Genomic DNA, 17374 nt, shown 5'->3' with positions numbered 1-17374 from the left:
CATGTTTCACATTAAAAGAAAATAAAAGTGAACAACTTGTTTTCGTTTTAACTAGTCTTCTGTACGCCTCTGTTCAGTTAGGTTCCTAAAAGTCAGTGAAGACCACAGCTACACCAGTGACTACTGATACATAAATACTTAGACCATAATTTGCTCCCTGCGTTTCCCAGCCCTTATCTTGGCTAATCGATCCTGCAGAACAGGAAACCACATACAGTAAGAATACCCTGAGAAACAGGACCAGAAGGAAGACTGATGAAATCGTTCTGTGATGAACTTAAAATGATTCCAATCAACATGATAATTTTAATACTTTTCACTGAACTTTTGAAGTTTTGTCCTCACTAGTTTACAAAATTTCAAACTGACAATATAACTGTCTTAGTACTTTTTCCCCCAAGCATTACTTCCCTGTCACACTGTTAACCAAATCTTGTGCATAGAACAAATAGTTAAATATATAAACTCAGAATTCAGAGAAGTGTGTTTGTTTAACTGCTTCATTCTTTATTGTGTTTATTTCAGTGGTTCCCATGAATTATTCAGAATGTTTTAGGGTAGCCCAGAGAAAATGTATTCCTGTAAGAGGTTTACTTCTCAGATATTCTTTTTAACTGAGTTAGATGGCAACAAAGTTTTAGAATCCAGATCTATAAATATGAAATGGTTCTTTTTAAAACTCATTCAAGAATAAGCAATACTGTATTAATAGAAAAAGACAATCAGAACTCTTGACCCAAGCTCTTCTTTTTTTTTAATTGTCTCAGCAGAATTCCTTTTGTTCAAAGATTATTTTCATGTCTAAAACCAATCTCTATAGAGAGACTGAGGGAGGTCTGATGGGGATTACAATACAGCACAATTGCTTCAATTTTTGCCAAGAACTATATCGCCCAAAGAAAATCTATAGCAGTAAACAACCCATCTAAAAATGCATTGAAATTCACTTTGGTACGTAGTCCATAATTGTATCTCTTTTGTCCAAAAGAAGAAAGAGATAACTCAAAATTTTCAGTATTACCCAACCATAGTAACAGTCATCTTGAAACTATAATTGAAAATGTTGTATAGTAAGGTCACATCTTTTCATACACTTCTTAATTTTGAAATTATTTCTCTTATACATTAAAACCATATCAAAATGTGATTTTATTATCTGCTAAATATGTTCTGACACTTGCAAGATTTTGCTTATTAATATTATGCAACTGAAATCCTGCCAATCAAAAGGGTTAGACGCAAGAATTAGAAGCAATTATCTCTGCAGACAAAAGTTAGTTATCATACATTCTCTTTTTAGACTTTGTTCCCCTAAATTGGAGCAAGATTCAACTTTATATATACATATATATATATATATATATACACACACACACTAGTAAAGGTTCAGGTTATAGCTACTTTTATCGTCATTTTGATAATAAAACAGGTTGCATTTATCAAGTTTGGGTTGCTTCTCTTTTGCTGCATCTGAAAATCAAAAATTAAAAAGTTTCTCGGACAAATTAGCAAACAGAGATTTGACATGGTGATACACTCTTAAATGTATCAATCTTTGTGAACACAAAGATAAGAAGACATACATCTACATTCTCCCCCTCTATTTATGTATTTGTTTGTTTTCTTATAAGAATGGTGCCTCTTAGACCTACTTCCCACAATTCTTCAGTGTAGATTCATTCTCTTACATTGAAGGACAGGAAAAATTATGCTCAGTGGGGAAAAAAAAATGAATAGACATTCATCATTGGCCTAGACCCAGGGGATAAAGTGCTTCCAAACCATTACTGGCTAAACTTTAATGCAAAGGGAAAGTCTTGCAAGGACAAAGTAACCCTTTGGCAAAAACAAGGACCAAATTTTGAACTTATGACTTGATTCTTCCACATACAGAGATCTGTGCATACTGATAGCACATGTACTCTGTTTATGAACCTTTTTAAGGGAGCCTTCTTACTCAGATATTTGCTTACTTAAGATGGAAAGTACGAAGTCTGTTGAAACTGATATTTATCTCAGTTCTTTACTACTAGAAGTTATCTCAGAATTTCTGCAAAGTATCTTGTTTCCTGACATTGTCCCCTTTTTGTAGTTGCAAAAATTTGAATATGAAAAGTTTTGAATGAATATGCAAAACTAACATATCAGCATATCAACAAAAGAAAAAATATCCTGATTCAAGTTTTGATTAAACATACGGTGCTCAATAAACCTTATGCAAATAACATTGTTATCAAATCATTAGGCAATTTTTACCAGGTAGCCATGATAAATATTAAGCCTTTTTGGCTTTTAGAGCCAAATGCAAAAGGCTAGACTCCATGGTAATCAGGTAAATTTTCCTGCTGTCACTATAATGCATGCAGTCTTTACACATTAAGATCACAGTTCTTAAATAAGATTTGCAAGTTGAAAATGTCTTGTTATGAATTCATGAGCTGGAAATGTGCAGTCATAAAATTTACCAGTCACACCGCTCAACATTTACAATGTTTAATCTAAGATTTATGAAGTTGTATGGCATTCTCAAGTAGATGTCACCTGACAACTTCATGTTACGCTGATCTTTCTGTTTTAAAGCCACAGCTGCTGTGTCTTTTAAGAAGGTATCTTTTGGAGATGGAGAGCAGAGGAGACAAGAATTTTTTAAAAGTTGTTAAGAGATAAACGTAAGTACAGCTTGCTGGAGTTATGGTACATGAAATACTTAAAAGAACATTGTACTTTAAACCAAAATATCTATGCCTTCGCTTCAAACACCTATCAATTCCTGTCAGTAGTTTAAGAATACTTAATCACTTCTACTGCTACAGTCTTCCACATCCCTAATCAAAATACTTTTCAATTGTAGTTTTTCATACTGGTTGTTCTTAAAGGAGATAAGTAAGCCACTATCTTTTTAGTGCTTCTTGATTGCTAACAACCCTGGACAAAATATTTCCATTTCACAAAGTCTCCCATGTAATAAACAAATGAATTTTCTCATTTCTCACATTAAAGCTCAGTAAACTGATTGACAGATTTTTTAAGTTATTGTTTTTGAGAAAAAAAATTGCTATGTTTAATATTTTCTGAAATATTACTGAAACATTTACCTATTTTTAACACTGTTTTACAGATTAAGATTTTGTAATGCAAGTACAATTATCAATAAGAGGTCTTTTATATAGTGAAAATTGAATATGAATCTTGAAAAATATCTGTAAATTAATAAACACTGTGTAAAGAAATTTCAAAAATTTTATGGATTAAGCATGGAAGATTGACAAGCAAACAATGAAAAATGTAGTTCTCAGAATACAGTGTACCTTTGCAACATGGCTCTCAATGACTTCAACACTGAAGTCATTAGTTTAACTTTCCACAGTGTCACTGTTCAAAAGATACAGTCTATATTAGCCATAACTGTCATCTTTATAAACTCTTAAATGTCTCTTTTTGTTAAATATCTGAATTTGCAGAGGGGAGATACAGAAAAACAGGTGTTTTCTAGACTTCTTTCACATCTGATAATTAGCATATGACAGCAGATATATATTTCTAATCTGTTACCATATCTTACATGGAGAAGTCATAAATAAATCATTCAGATAAAACTTTTCAGGTAAGAAAAATAGAAGCATGTTTCTTTGTATCAAATGCACTAAAGAACAAATTAAAAATGTGATGATCATTTCTGAAGGATGCTCAAAAAAAAAAAACCAGAATGGATTTCTCTTTTGAATCACAGAAGAGTCTGGAACCATTATGTTTACATATTCAGGAAAAAAATATCCTAGTGCCTTTTTTTGGAAGGCAGACTAAGTTATCTGGCACTCAATTTAAGAAAACTAAAAACTAAAATCAATACAATGAAACTTTAAAAAATTATTTTATTCCTTCAGAAATTCTACTTTTATTCTGAATTTCAAATATATTTCCTGCTCTTTCTGACTTGTCTTCACATATGCACACTTCTCCAATATAGCTACTAAATATGAATTTTGAGTTACAAAATCTTGTTTGTATTAACTTTGCTCTAAATTGTTTGTTTGTTTAATTTCCTGTTACTGTAAGATTCTCCGAATTTCTACTGGTTAATGGCAGAAAGAAAGAAAGAAAATCCCTGATTTATTCTTGAGTTGGCTCTCTTTCACTTCTCATGTTTTCCCTTTCTCTAAGTTATTTCAAAGACACAATCTATTTATCTGCTTGGTTGGGTTTTTTTGGTTGTTTTACAAACCATCCGCCTGCCCTAGAAATCCCTGAATTCCTTCACACCATCTCTCAACTGCTTGAGTATTATTATTCTCTGCTTTTCAGTCTAATGTCCCTTTCTGTTTTCAAAATGCAAACATGCCTTTGTATCTCTCCACCATCAAGTCTTTCAATCTTCTTAGAATCATAGAATGGCATGCATTGGAAGGGACTTCAAGGATCATCAGACAGGGTTGCCAGCCACTAGATGAAGATTACCCAGGGCTCCATCCAACCTACCTTTGTACAGCTCCAGGGATGGGGCATCCACAACCTCTCTGAGCAGCCTGTTCCAACACCTCATCACTCTCTCAGTAAAAAGCTTCCCCTTCACATCTAACCTAAATCTTTGTTCCTTTAGTTTAGAACCATTCTTCCTTGTCCTATCACTATCTACCCATGTAAAAAGTTAATAAACATCCTTTAAATACTGAAGGACCACAATTAGGTTTCACTGTAGTTTTCTCTTTTCCAAGCTGAACAAACCCAGTATGTTCAGCTTATCTTCACAGGAGAGGTGTTCCAGCCCATGGATCATCTTTGTGTTCCTCCTCTGGACCTTCTCCAAAAGCTCCATGTCCTTCCTGTGTCGAAGGCCCCAAACTTGTATGCTCAATATGGCATTTGAGCCTCAGCAAGTACCACTGCATTGAAGACAGTTTTTAACATAATCTAATTTTAGCTCATATACTGTACATAGAAAAAAAAGAAACAAAACCTAAAACATTTTAAAATGTTATAGATACACTACCAAACATATCACTTTACAACTGTACAACATTTGACAGCATTTCCCCAACCTGGTGAACGTGCAACTCTACCTTCACACTCCAAGTCCTCTTCCGATACTTGCAAATCTTCACATCTTGTATACTCATTTTAAGATGGCACTTTCCATTCTCATAAACTTCTAAGTAAATTCCTAGATACTGCTCAAGCCTGTTGACACCTACTTTCCCCAGTAAAGTAATACCAGTCTGGGGACAAAGACTCTGCTGGACACAGAATGTCCCTACCTACTTCCTAGTTTTACTTACTCTTCATGCTTTTTTTTCTTCTCCTTCCTCTAAGTCATCCTATTAATCTTACTTATCACTTAATCCAGACCCCTACATGCTTTGTCATAAAACCCCCTGTGGTTTCAGACAACTCCCTATAAACATCCACTAAAGTGACTTGCCTTCATTTTTTAAATCGTCTCTTAGTAGACTGCTTTCCTATGATAGCTAAGAAAAAGCTAGCATAGCTTTTCATATCAGATCACTCATGCTGATCAATATAGTTTCACCATCTCCTTTCACTGCTCTTGCTGATATCTTGCCTGCTTCCTTTCATGTTATATTTGTAAGCATTATGGGGAAAAAAAAAAACTTGGTTTTTTTGGTGTGTTTTTCTAGTGTCAAAATAGCATTATTCTGATCTATGTTTGGAGTTTCAAGCCATACAGAAATATAAATTGCAATATCTCATGAAAAATGCTATTCACTGAATGGGTGTCTGTTCAGGCAGCGCTTCACTATAAGGGAATTGTGCACTCCCACAATGCATCCTTCAGAAAAGAAAGGAATCATTCCAAAAGTCACACAAAAAAGCATCTGTTCGTGAACAGAACACTAAGCAATTATCACAGAAATGATGATATGGGTGAATCTGAAGTACAAATAGTGTAAACCCTTGGTTCTTTCAAACAACACTGTGAGGAGTAGTAACAGGCAGTATGTGATTTTTTTTGCAAAAAGCTAGAAATATGTCTCTCTGCAACAGTAGATGAGTATGAAAGGACCAAGAAGTCTTCCTGTTTTACGTATCCTAAGCTTACCGTTATCACTCATTCTTCAGCATATGAATCTTTGAGTATTTAATACAGGAAAATGTAAAGTGAAAGTTAACCAGGCTTCAGAATAACAATATTGTTCATTTGAGAAACTTTTTGTCTTTACAAGGAAATACAGTTGCCAAGGTACCTGTAAAACTAATCAGCCATTTGTGTGGTAATATCCTACCAAACAGAATGACGAGCACTGTTCCCATAGAGCCACTATTCAGTGTGACGAAAAGCTCTTACGTGATACAGTTTGTGCGACCATAAAACAGAGACCTACATCCTCATAATGCCAGTATACTTCAATATCTCCCATCCCCAGGGTTTCCACATGCTGCTACAACTTCTATCTCCAGATGCACATGAATAACTTGAAGCCATTAGATACAGGGAGAGCTGCGCATGATATAAACCCCTTAGCTAGCCCAATCTAATCGCTCTGCCTATTTTTGCTTTGGAGATTCTCTTTTTGCATGGCGTATCCTACAAATTCAAAAAATCATCTTTATTCCTAGCCTCCAGAGCTTTCAATTTTCTTGGCAAAGCTTCGTCATACCTTCTCAACTCTGGAATTACTTTGAACATGACCTTTCCTTCAAATGCAAGTCTAGAATTTCTGTCATAGGTTTCCTATTCTAATATTTCTTCTATTTCTTCTCCTTTCACAATACTTTTTTTGAAACATATTCTTTTCAACATTTTGTGGAGGACTCTCTTTTACACCTGTGCAGAGAGTGGCAACCTCATTCACACATACAGCTACACCTGTCATCTGGACTCAGATCATCTGTCTAGGATGTAGTTTCTGGATTGACCTACAGCAGCCTTTCTGTAAAGGAATACTTTTAAAATACTTCTAAAAATGCTTCTTATTTACTTAGAATAGAAACAATAAATTAAAGAAAAAACTGTGGTTCAACTGGGAAGTCTTGCAACATTAAATTGACAGATTTGCCTCTTTGTGTACAGTAAGGCTTACTGAGGACGAAACATTGTGAGAGCTGACAAAGAAATATCCTACAGAATTGTTAGGTTTTTTTTTTTAAAAAAAGGTGATAAAACAGAATTATTTTAAAAATTAAAATATAAATAATATATGAAACTGTACAGTAAAGTTAAAAGACAGTCTCTAATTCACTTAACATATTGAACTTATTATAGAAACATATCAGATTCAAGTGTACTTACCTCATGAAGGATTTGTTGAATTAACTTACTCTTTCTCATCCTGTAAGTACTACTTAAAGCTTTAGAGTGAACCTCCTCTTACTTTTATCTGGCTTATAATGAATATTCACAGGTGAATTCAACAAAAGAAATAGTAAAAGAAGAAGCAGAGAAAAAAAAATTGCAGATTGTTCCACTGTCATTTTAAACATGAATTTATGCTTACGGTATCTTTTATTAAAAAAAAAAAAAAGTAAAAATAAAACTTCTGATTGACAAATTTTCACTCTAAGAAAACAAACAAACCACAAAATCTACTGATAAAAAAACACTGAGATGTTGGATGAGGCCTTGTTACTGAGTCTCCTCTGATACCTGCTGGATTATTTGGGATAGTCACAACAGGTATGTTTCTACATATATTGTGTAATATGGTACCTTGGAGTGCACATAGAAGTCCATGTCAAGGACTCCTTTGTGTAATATTCACTTATCTAAATTTCTACCATGGAAAATCAACGCAGAAGCTCTTCTTGCTCTTGTGGTAGTCATTATAGCCAAAGATGCAGTAAGGAAAGCTTACTTTTCCTAGAAATTTTTTAAAAAGTGAACAAAACTCTAACAATTGCTTTGTTAGGGCAAGTAGGGGACAAATGCAATAATGTCTATCTTACAGCAAATGCAATCACTCCCATAACTTACTGAAACACACTTTTAAGAGACCAATAAAAGTGTCTCCTGTGCAGAGAAGCTAAGCAGCTGCTGAGCAGGAGCCTTGGCTCTTCAGTTTCAAAGCTGATGCACAGGGCTACAGAGCACACAGTCCCAGCACACCTAGTGGTGTTTGAGAGTGGGGTGCCACTACCAGAGCAAGCAAAGCTTCTTGTGGAACCTAAGGCTGTATGGCTGCACCATATAGCATGGTGCCTGACTTAATTACTTCTGAAATGTGGGGCTTTATTAAACCTTTAAAGGCCATCTAGTCCAACTCCCCTGCAATGCACAGGGACATCCACAGCTACATCAGGTTGCACAGAGCCCTGTTCAGTCTGATCTTAAATGTTTCCAGGGACAGGGATCCCACCACCTCCCTGGGCATCCTGTGCCAGTGCCTCATCCCACTCATTCTTAAAAATTTCCATATATACAGACTAAATCTCCTCTCTTTCAGTTTGAGACTGTTTCCCCTTGTATCACAATAGTCCCTGCACAACAGTCACCTTCTTTCTCTTAGCCTCCCTTTAGATACTGAAAGGAAAGACATATGGACTTTTGGTCCTAGTAGCTGTGAAGTTAATATTCATAGTTTGAGAACACTGATTTCTAATGATAATGCCCTATTTAGTTTTCCCATGTGAATGAAACAAACACCAACACACAGAAAAAAAAAATCAGTACACTTCTTAACTCAGTAAGTGAGACTGGGTTTCTTGTGTCCAAGCATAAAAGGCACAGGTTTTTATCATCATTAACTAAGAGCTAAGTAACCTTGAGATTTTCACAAACTCTATGCAATGCAGAGTGACAATGTAATTAAAATGTTGTGATGTGTGATTTGTATAGACTGCACAGAGAGCTGTAACCAGATTAACTACATGACTTGTACACACTGCCTGCAATGAGTTATACCACTTTAAATAATTACAAGAATTAAGTTCTAACACAGGCTGTCTACAAAATATATTGGCTCTGACCAGATTAAGTATTGGAATTAATAGATTTACACTGACTGTGCCCACAAAGTGAAAGTCTCTTGCAATATAAAATGAAGAAACGTGAATGTACTGTACAGAGTAGAATGCAGTCATTGCTCAATCTCAGTAGAATGGACTGGCATACTCTACTGTATTTGAAACTGTGTAAAATGGCATGACCACATTTGTTTAAACAAGGGTTCTGTCACACTGCTTAAATATGATTTTGTACAGTCCAGTTTAAAGGTAAATGTACAGGATAGCCCAGTCAGCCAAATTTAAATCCCATGTCTGATCCTGGTTCCACAACAGCAGATCTGGAGAATGAAGTGATCATCGAGCACCATTGCTAAGGACATTCTGCACTGGAGAATGTTACCCCTTACCAGAGTGGATGCTACAATTTTTCCCACTTATCTTGGAATCCAGGTACATTGTAGGCACGACAACAGAGTGAGATAATGGAATACTTCTTGGAGCACCATAAGTATTAGACAAAATCAGCCTTGGATGAATTGTTCTACAGGCTTCAAAGCAAGGTTCAAAAGTGAACTAAACTACAATTTAGCTTTCTCTTGAGGAATTTACGCTGAATACATACACAATTTCCTCCCTGTGCTAATTCCGCACAAGAAAGAGGGTTTTTAAAATCAGATGTAAATCCAGCATGAGTTCTGCCAGGCACCCTAGGTAAAGCAAGTGTTAGAAAGTGATGATCTGATGCAAAGAAGGTGGCACGCAGGAAAGGGAAAAAGCGTAGAAGAACTGCGAAAATTCAAGTTGACTTCAAGCTTATAATAAAATGAAGGGACATTAACTCCACTGGTTAAATTTCCTAGATTATCATGTCAATTTCATGAGAAAACCAGGGAATGTTTCCTGGTTATGAAGTCTTCCACAAACCTGAAAGCAGACCAGACTTACTCATACATCTGTGTCAAAACTTGTGCTAGGCTAGGACTTAGATATCACAGCTGTCACCATAAATGTTTTCATTCACCACAGCAGTCTATTCAATCAAAATAGTCTATTCTGACACAGTATAGACTTTCTAATCTCACTCAACCTTTTTTTTTTTTTTTTTTTTTTCCATTTAGGAAAATATATACACTCATACAAAATGGAAAATAAAATAAGCAAATTGATTATGATAAAATAAGCATTTTGCTTCCATTTTTTCTAATAGTAAGAGTATGATTGAAGGTGGGAGAAGAGGCTGATAAGTTGAAAGACAAGGAAATGATAGTGCTGACGTTGGAGATGTTTATTGTGGTATTTACAAAAAGAAGTTAAGAAGTCTCGGCCTTGGCAACAACAACAACAAAAAAAAAACAAAAAAACATGGAAAATACAATATACTGCCAGATATGGAAGTTATATGAAATTCTTTTAGCCTGTCTTTATCACCAATCCCAGACTATGATGTAATAAAAAGCCTCAACACAGGTATAAATCACAGAAAGGCAAACTGTCAACTGTTATATTGTTAAGCTAAGCATAAGCCAAGGCAAAAGTGAATTATGCCTAGATATTTAGACTAAAGTCACAGAAGAGTCTACATTTGAAAGAAGATGCTTTGAAATGAGGAGGAAAAAAAAAGTCAAATGAGTTTCAGGAGAATTTCTGAGCTGCATAAAAACTGAGGCTTCATGCAAAGTACTTCTTTTGATTCCAACTTCATAAACCTTAATAGTCAAGAAGTCTACGTGTTTATTCATCCCATGGAGATACCACATTTCTTCCTCAACGTAGAAAGTTTGAACCTTGACAACTTCTTCTGTAACTCTGTCTTGCTACTGCTTTATTTCTTTATTCATGCACTATTCTTCCTCCCCCGCCCCCCCCCCCGCCCCTTTTTTTTTTTTTTTCCCCAATATGCCCATCTCATAAGCCATAATGTTAGTTCATCCTGATTAGGGGATTTTCCTTTCATTTGTCTCTATTTATCAGCTCTTTATCATTGCTGCAAGAAATAAAGGTTTAGTTATAGAAACAGAGAACTATGAAAACATGTACTGAAGACAACCAACTTTCTGCATAAGAATACATCTGACCCACTATGACTGTGTCTCAGGCAAAACTGGTAAGTGAAAATGCTGAAAAAATAGGTATACTCACAGAAGCTTTTCTACATCATTAATACCTAGAAACATGCAAGACTGCAAACTCCAATTACTCCAAATAATCTAATTTGGAAAGGGGAATAAACCTCTGGCAGCTGCGTCACAGCTTCTTGCTGTGTCTAAGGAGATGTTATTTTTGTTCCTAATATTCTCACAAACTCCTAAGGTGTTTTTATGTGTCTCAATTTCTTATCTGTTAAGTGAAGATAACAACATTCATGATACTTTATAGAGGTTTTAAATGATTAAATTATTGAAAGCTTGTGAGCTTTTAGAATTATGTGATGTCAAATAAACATGGTAAGCAATTTTCCAGTAGGGATTCCACCTCATGCAAGAAGAAGAACCAAACCCACTAGTAATAAAAACAAGGAATGTGAAATGCAATCTTCTGAGGTCATAACTCAGTAATAAATAATGCTGTTTGCTGTAAGTTTGAATTGTACCTATATGTTCACTTCTTTAAATGGGTATTTGCTCCTTCAATTTCATTGACCTTGGCAAAGTGAGTTAATTTCCTTTTGTAGTCAAAGGCTACTTTCTGCAGTCAAACAGTCCAAGCAAGAAGAACCATAACATAAAACCTACCTTATAAACAGAAGAGGAAGCAGTCCTCAGGACTTCACTAGATTGAAGTTGAAACTTAGCATTAAGTGCCCCTGAGTCTAGAAACCAGAGAAATATTAAGATGAGAAAGGATAAGAACTCAGTCACATACTGGGCCAGAATCTAAAGGGTACAGATTTTTTAGACCTACTTGAAGGTGGTCAGATGAGAGCACTACCAAAATTCAAATCCACATTAGGAAACCAATGCAAGGTAGACATAAACCAATTATCAAACCAAACTGGAATAATGTCATACAGATGAGAGGGAAGCAAGAATGAGAAAAAGTGAAACGAAGAGCTATCTGGATAAGATGGAACTTTAACAACTCCCACAAAGTTTTTACATCTACACTTCTTGGTTGCTAATGACAGCCTTGAGACGAGCTCTTAAAAAGGGTTCTCTGCATCCTTATCGGTTCCCATGGAAAATTATTCTGTCCGCACTACTGTAAAAAGCATAGATATAAAACATATAGAAGTTGAGAGAAGTAAAAGTCAAAAAGAAGGGTATCACGCCACATTGCCTTTAAGACATCCGAGGATAAAAATTATTCTTCTCATCTTATAGCTCACTAAACCTGGTCCATTTCTGTGAGATCAACCTCACTGATTTTTAGTGTCATCATGTGTACCTGGTGATTAATACAAATATATATATATATATATTTACCTACTTCTAATAATGAGAAAGAGACTGTCTTTACTTACCAACATTTCCACAAATTCCCCCCACACACTTCCTTAGTAGCTGAATGATATCTGAAAGATTTTGGTGAATTTACCTTTTTTTTCATTGCAGAACTATTAGAGCAGACTCATAAGCATTCAAACAAAAAAATTAAACAAATTAATAAGAAAGAAACTGAAAATCTGTACTAATTAGCAGCAGTAATTTGTCTCTGTGAAATAACAGAAACAAATACCACATGGAAAAAGAACAGTCTAAAGTCAAATAAAGCAGAGAAAAACAGACCAGTACTATCTGTGCTGCAAAATTGACTTTTTTTTTTAAGTTGTTATCTAGAAGTAAAGTTATCTTTACTTTTTTCTATCTGAAAAGAAAAAAAAAAAAGGTTATACATATCTCTAAAAACAGCTGGTTATAAATGAGCTAATCACCTGAATGACTGGCAACAGTAAACCCACACTGTGGTAAGAAACTTGCACACTAATTGGAATCAGTAAGAGTGGACATAAGAGAGTAATTATGTGAAAATACAGTATAAGAGTGAAAAGGAAAATAAGTAAACTGAGACTATGGAAAAATATTTTTATACTGCTAAAATTCAAGTAACTCATCATTCCTAGTAGATTTCTGTGAGAGAGCAGTTCCTAATTCAAATATGGTAGTATAGTTACTTTGGAGATGTGAGGTAACCTTACAGGACCCACCAAAATGAGTTTCAGTCTAGAGTTCCCTTCAATGCATCCTCTAAATGGTGTCTGTGTCAACTATTACATCAGTTTTACAGAAAAGAATTTGCTGATAGAATTTATCTATAAGGAAGGAAAATCAGTGGACTCAAACAGCTGGTCAGCCCAGGTTGTTTCCTCTTGGCACCAGATTGTTTTTATTCCTTCCATTCAAGTTTCTATCCTCACAAAGAGAATAGAAACATGAATTCTGAAAAAACTTTGGAAATAAAATATTAGATTTTCTGGATTAAAACACTGAAACGTTGCAAAAAATTATAAATTTTCAATAATTTTTTTTAAGTTAAGACATAAATGGATATTGCCCCTCCTATACACTACAAATTTACACATTAAAAGTTTCTGTACTTGAGAAGGAGTTTAAATGTACCCTTGACTTTCAAGATAGTAAAAAAAATTATATATTAATGGATAATACAGGATAAGGATTTTTGTTTTCCCACAGCGTAGATGGTCCATGGCATTTTCTTAATGACAACCTAAAATTCCTTTTACCAAAGATTATCAACCAAGATTCTGAAATGGATTCCGAAAGCCATGACAACCAAGTATGCAGGTAGAAATTCTAACAGTTTCTGTACTGACTTAATTAGCATTGAATATTTTTATGGTAGGTATCTTGGTAAATATTTAGACATTACTACTACATTATCTGTACACATATAAAAATAGATTAGAATCTTTCATAAACTTTTACTTAAGGTATATAGAAAGACAACTAGCCTAAAAGGTTTGTTTTCCAAAATCCCTCTTTAGGGTTGGGTACTTAGACCTGCCAGAATATTTGTAAAACAGATGGTCAAAAGCCACAGTCATTAATTTTTGCATTAGCGACATACAGGTGGTAAATTTGTGGATAATCTGCTTAATTATTTTCCAAAGATCATTTATTTAGTGAAGGTAGATGTTTATCTCTATTTTGAATTTTTCAGCTTGGTATAACAGATTAATGATATACCATGTTGTATTACACTGCCTTCCATGTGTTCTAGCATATTACAGCGTGTCAAGACAGATGATAACTTTCACAATGTAAATATCATGCTGCAGCTGAAACACAGCACAAGAACTAATGCATAGACATGGTGTTCATTTTCCTCCTGCTCCATCTGAAAAAGAGATACCTTCCAATCAAGAGTGAGTGTGCAAGAATAAGCACAGTTACTATCCTTCTCCCAACATTCAAGCATAACTGCTGCTTGACTGTTACACATCTATCATCTGTAGAGATTATTCATTTTTTATTGTTTATTTTCATCAATGGTTCCTGGGCACTGAGGCTACAGAACAATTATTTGTAAAGCCACCCTTCTCTCAGAAGCATAAAACTCTTATTACAGTATCCATGACTGCACAGTCCAGTCTCTGAGTATCCAAGTCTAAAAGTTAAATACAGTGATTCAATAAAATCTGCCTTCGTTAATGACGCACAGAAGGGTTCATATCTCATGTAAATCTTTCTGGTTCATATCTCATGTAAACGTCTCAGCTCCGTAAGGGCTCAATGATTTAATATTCTGGATATTATATATGGTTCTGGGTCAAACTACAAATTGATCAGGTTTGAATACTAATCAAGTCGACCTCAATTCTAAACATGTTACTAGTTATGCCTGCATTTGAAATTACCTAGGAATATCTTTACATAAACATAAAGACTAACTAAAGGTAGAGAGATAGACCTGATTTTATAAGAAAAACTAATAAAAAAAAGCATTTTTTCTTATATGCAATATCCTTTCTCTTGTGTGTGATAAATAGACAGCAGCTGTCCATATGCACTGTGAGACTTCTTACTTAGAAGCCACAATTTTCTACATCAGCAAAAGTATCATTTCAGTCTTGAGCCTAATGAAATAATAATCACTGGGACAACAGGTATAATTGCTGCCTGCTATAACTGTGCTACTCCATTGGAGTGTATGATTCTATTTTGATTGTTCTTTTTCTTGCTTGGCAGATGGCAAATTGTCTTAATTATCCATTCACACTCTGAAACCTCTTTAACCTCAACCAGTTGTCTTCTTGAAGATCATCAAGCAGAAAACATGCTCATCCAACTATGTATTAGTACATACTGTGTCCTTCTAATAATGCAGTACACAAAGCAATATATATCCTATCACGATAGCAACAGTAATAGCTGCCTATACAAACGCATTATCCTGAGAACGTATATCCTGTTACATACCATGCTTACAAGAAAGGAAATTCAACCTTGCCAGTCTCTACTGCTTTCCTCCGTTCTACACATTGTAAAATAATTCCACTTTCTTAAGTAAACATGAGCTTTTCTCACTTTTTGCTCCCATAACAACAGCATTATGAACATCTACTTTTCCTCATTATGTGTGGAGCACGTTAAAGTTCACCACCAAGAGTTACCATTTCTTAATTTTGCACATCCTGAAAGGAAATCTCCAAATTTCATGACTAAAATTTGACACAGTCATTACATCAATGTCACATGAGACTACTGTTGGAAATTCACTCTAGAGAAAATTTTGCTGCTCAGCACTGGTCAAAAATTCTACATTTCCACAAGCATGGGGGCTTTTCTGGCAGAAAAGGAGAGGACTTAAGGACACACACACAAACAAGTAAAGAAATAAACAAAAAAATCTCACCTTCAGACAGTATCTATTTAGAATTGTGAGATTAATGGTACAGGCCACTGCAGGTGACTTTCTTTGACACAACTGTAATTTAAACTTTGAGACCATTATATTAGAAAATGTACAGTGAAAATTAATTCCACAGGTATTCAAAAGTTTTTCAGATGTGCAACCTCATTTTATTCCAGTGAAGACTTCTTCAAATTGAGAAAAGAGACAGTCTTGTCACTTCCAATGTAGAATGAAAATAAATTCTGAAATTTCACAGGTGTGATGAAACATCACTCTTGCCTTTATACAGTTTAATTTAAAATACTTTTCATATAGCATTCTCTCTGTATACAAAATTTACATTAACCAAGAAAGCTCACAGCAGTGCTTCATCCCAGTTATACTGAATTTCTGAGCACATAAAGCATAACAATTACATGTGAACTATAGAAAATAGCTTAAGTGTTGATAATGGGTAAGTTTTAGAGTTTTAAATAAACTCAGAAAAGAAAACATAACATCTCAAAAACATACTCATTATTTTCAAGCAAGATCAAATCATTACCTACACATGAGAAATGGAAGAAAGGATTTGAACTTATTTTGACTTTTGAATGTAACCTCATTCAGAGATTTTTTGACATTGCTGAGTAGATATAGTAGATTTAAACTCCTACCATATGTTTTTAAACTTAATTTACTTGGATTTTTAACTATGTTAAACCTTCATTCTTGTGACAATCCTAGTGGAGAAAGAAATTTTTTGCCTGCTTTTTCATAATTTTCACAAAATCAGAAACTTCTATGTTTCTCCTTAAAATACAAGATTTTTAAAAGAGAGTTTGATTTAAAAACAGATGACACAGAAACATAAGAAAGGGGTGCAAAAACAATTCTGAGCATGTGAATTAAATATCTTTAAAAATCTTCCTTCTTTTTCCATTCTGGTTACTTGATTGTTGTTTTTAATCAGATAGAATCTGATATCCCATCTAATCTACCTAAGATATATTGAACTTCATTTGTTGATATGCTACTAAATAATCTACAGATCCTTAAAGAAATTGGAGGACAAGACTCACTCAATCCTTTAAAATCACATGGTCCTGTATTAAACAAACAAACAAAAAAATAACAAAAACAAAAACAAAAAAAAAAACAGCAAAGCAGTATTTTGCAAACAGAAGATTCACATTCTGTATATTCCTGTATATGCATTTAGAACACTGCTGCCAGCTTGATTTCTGTCATTACAGTTAGTTCTTACGGTCTACCAAGTAAACTAATCACGGTATTTGACAAATTATTTTTCAGTGTATTTTTAATATATATTCCAGCATATTTTCCAATATATATTTCCAATATATACTTCATGAGCCCCCACTAGTGCAGCCTAGGTGACACAGCAATAACAAGTGTCCTGTGTATAATCCTTCTGAGACAGACCTCATATGACTGCTCAAGTACAGCTCAGATATCTCTTGCAACAAATTCCCCTGAAGTATCCATTTCTAAAACTTAACACTGAAGTCAATGTGTTTTTTCTTGGAGTTCTCATGCTGACTTGTATTTATATAAACAACTGAAACACAGTGACAGTGAAATCAAACGTATTAAGGAAAACATAACTGTAAGTAATTCCAAAGCCCTTAAGAATGACAGAGGAGAAACAACTAAGTTTGCT

The 17374-nt window shown here is 34.5% G+C and overlaps 1 long non-coding RNA gene across 4 annotated transcripts in view; it reads right to left on the bottom strand.

Moving 5' to 3' along the window:
* Positions 1-17374, bottom strand: part of LOC112531828 — a 38563-nt gene that overhangs the window by 8903 nt on the left and 12286 nt on the right. For 2 of the 4 annotated variants that reach the window (XR_005857608.1, XR_003073858.2), the window contains exons 3-4: positions 11631-11707; positions 4210-4880 (exon numbers count right to left, since the gene is read on the bottom strand). This is a non-coding gene — a long non-coding RNA (uncharacterized LOC112531828). Of the gene's footprint in view, positions 1-4209; positions 4881-11630; positions 11708-12358; positions 15796-17374 lie in introns of those variants that run through there. The other 2 variants (XR_005857610.1, XR_005857609.1) reach the window with 2 other exon arrangements.

This window comes from Gallus gallus, chromosome 2 (assembly GCF_016699485.2).
Source record: "Gallus gallus isolate bGalGal1 chromosome 2, bGalGal1.mat.broiler.GRCg7b, whole genome shotgun sequence".
Taxonomy (NCBI): domain Eukaryota; kingdom Metazoa; phylum Chordata; class Aves; order Galliformes; family Phasianidae; genus Gallus; species Gallus gallus.
The sequence above is the reverse complement of the archived record's forward strand: the minus strand, read 5'-3'. Positions and strand labels throughout refer to the sequence as shown.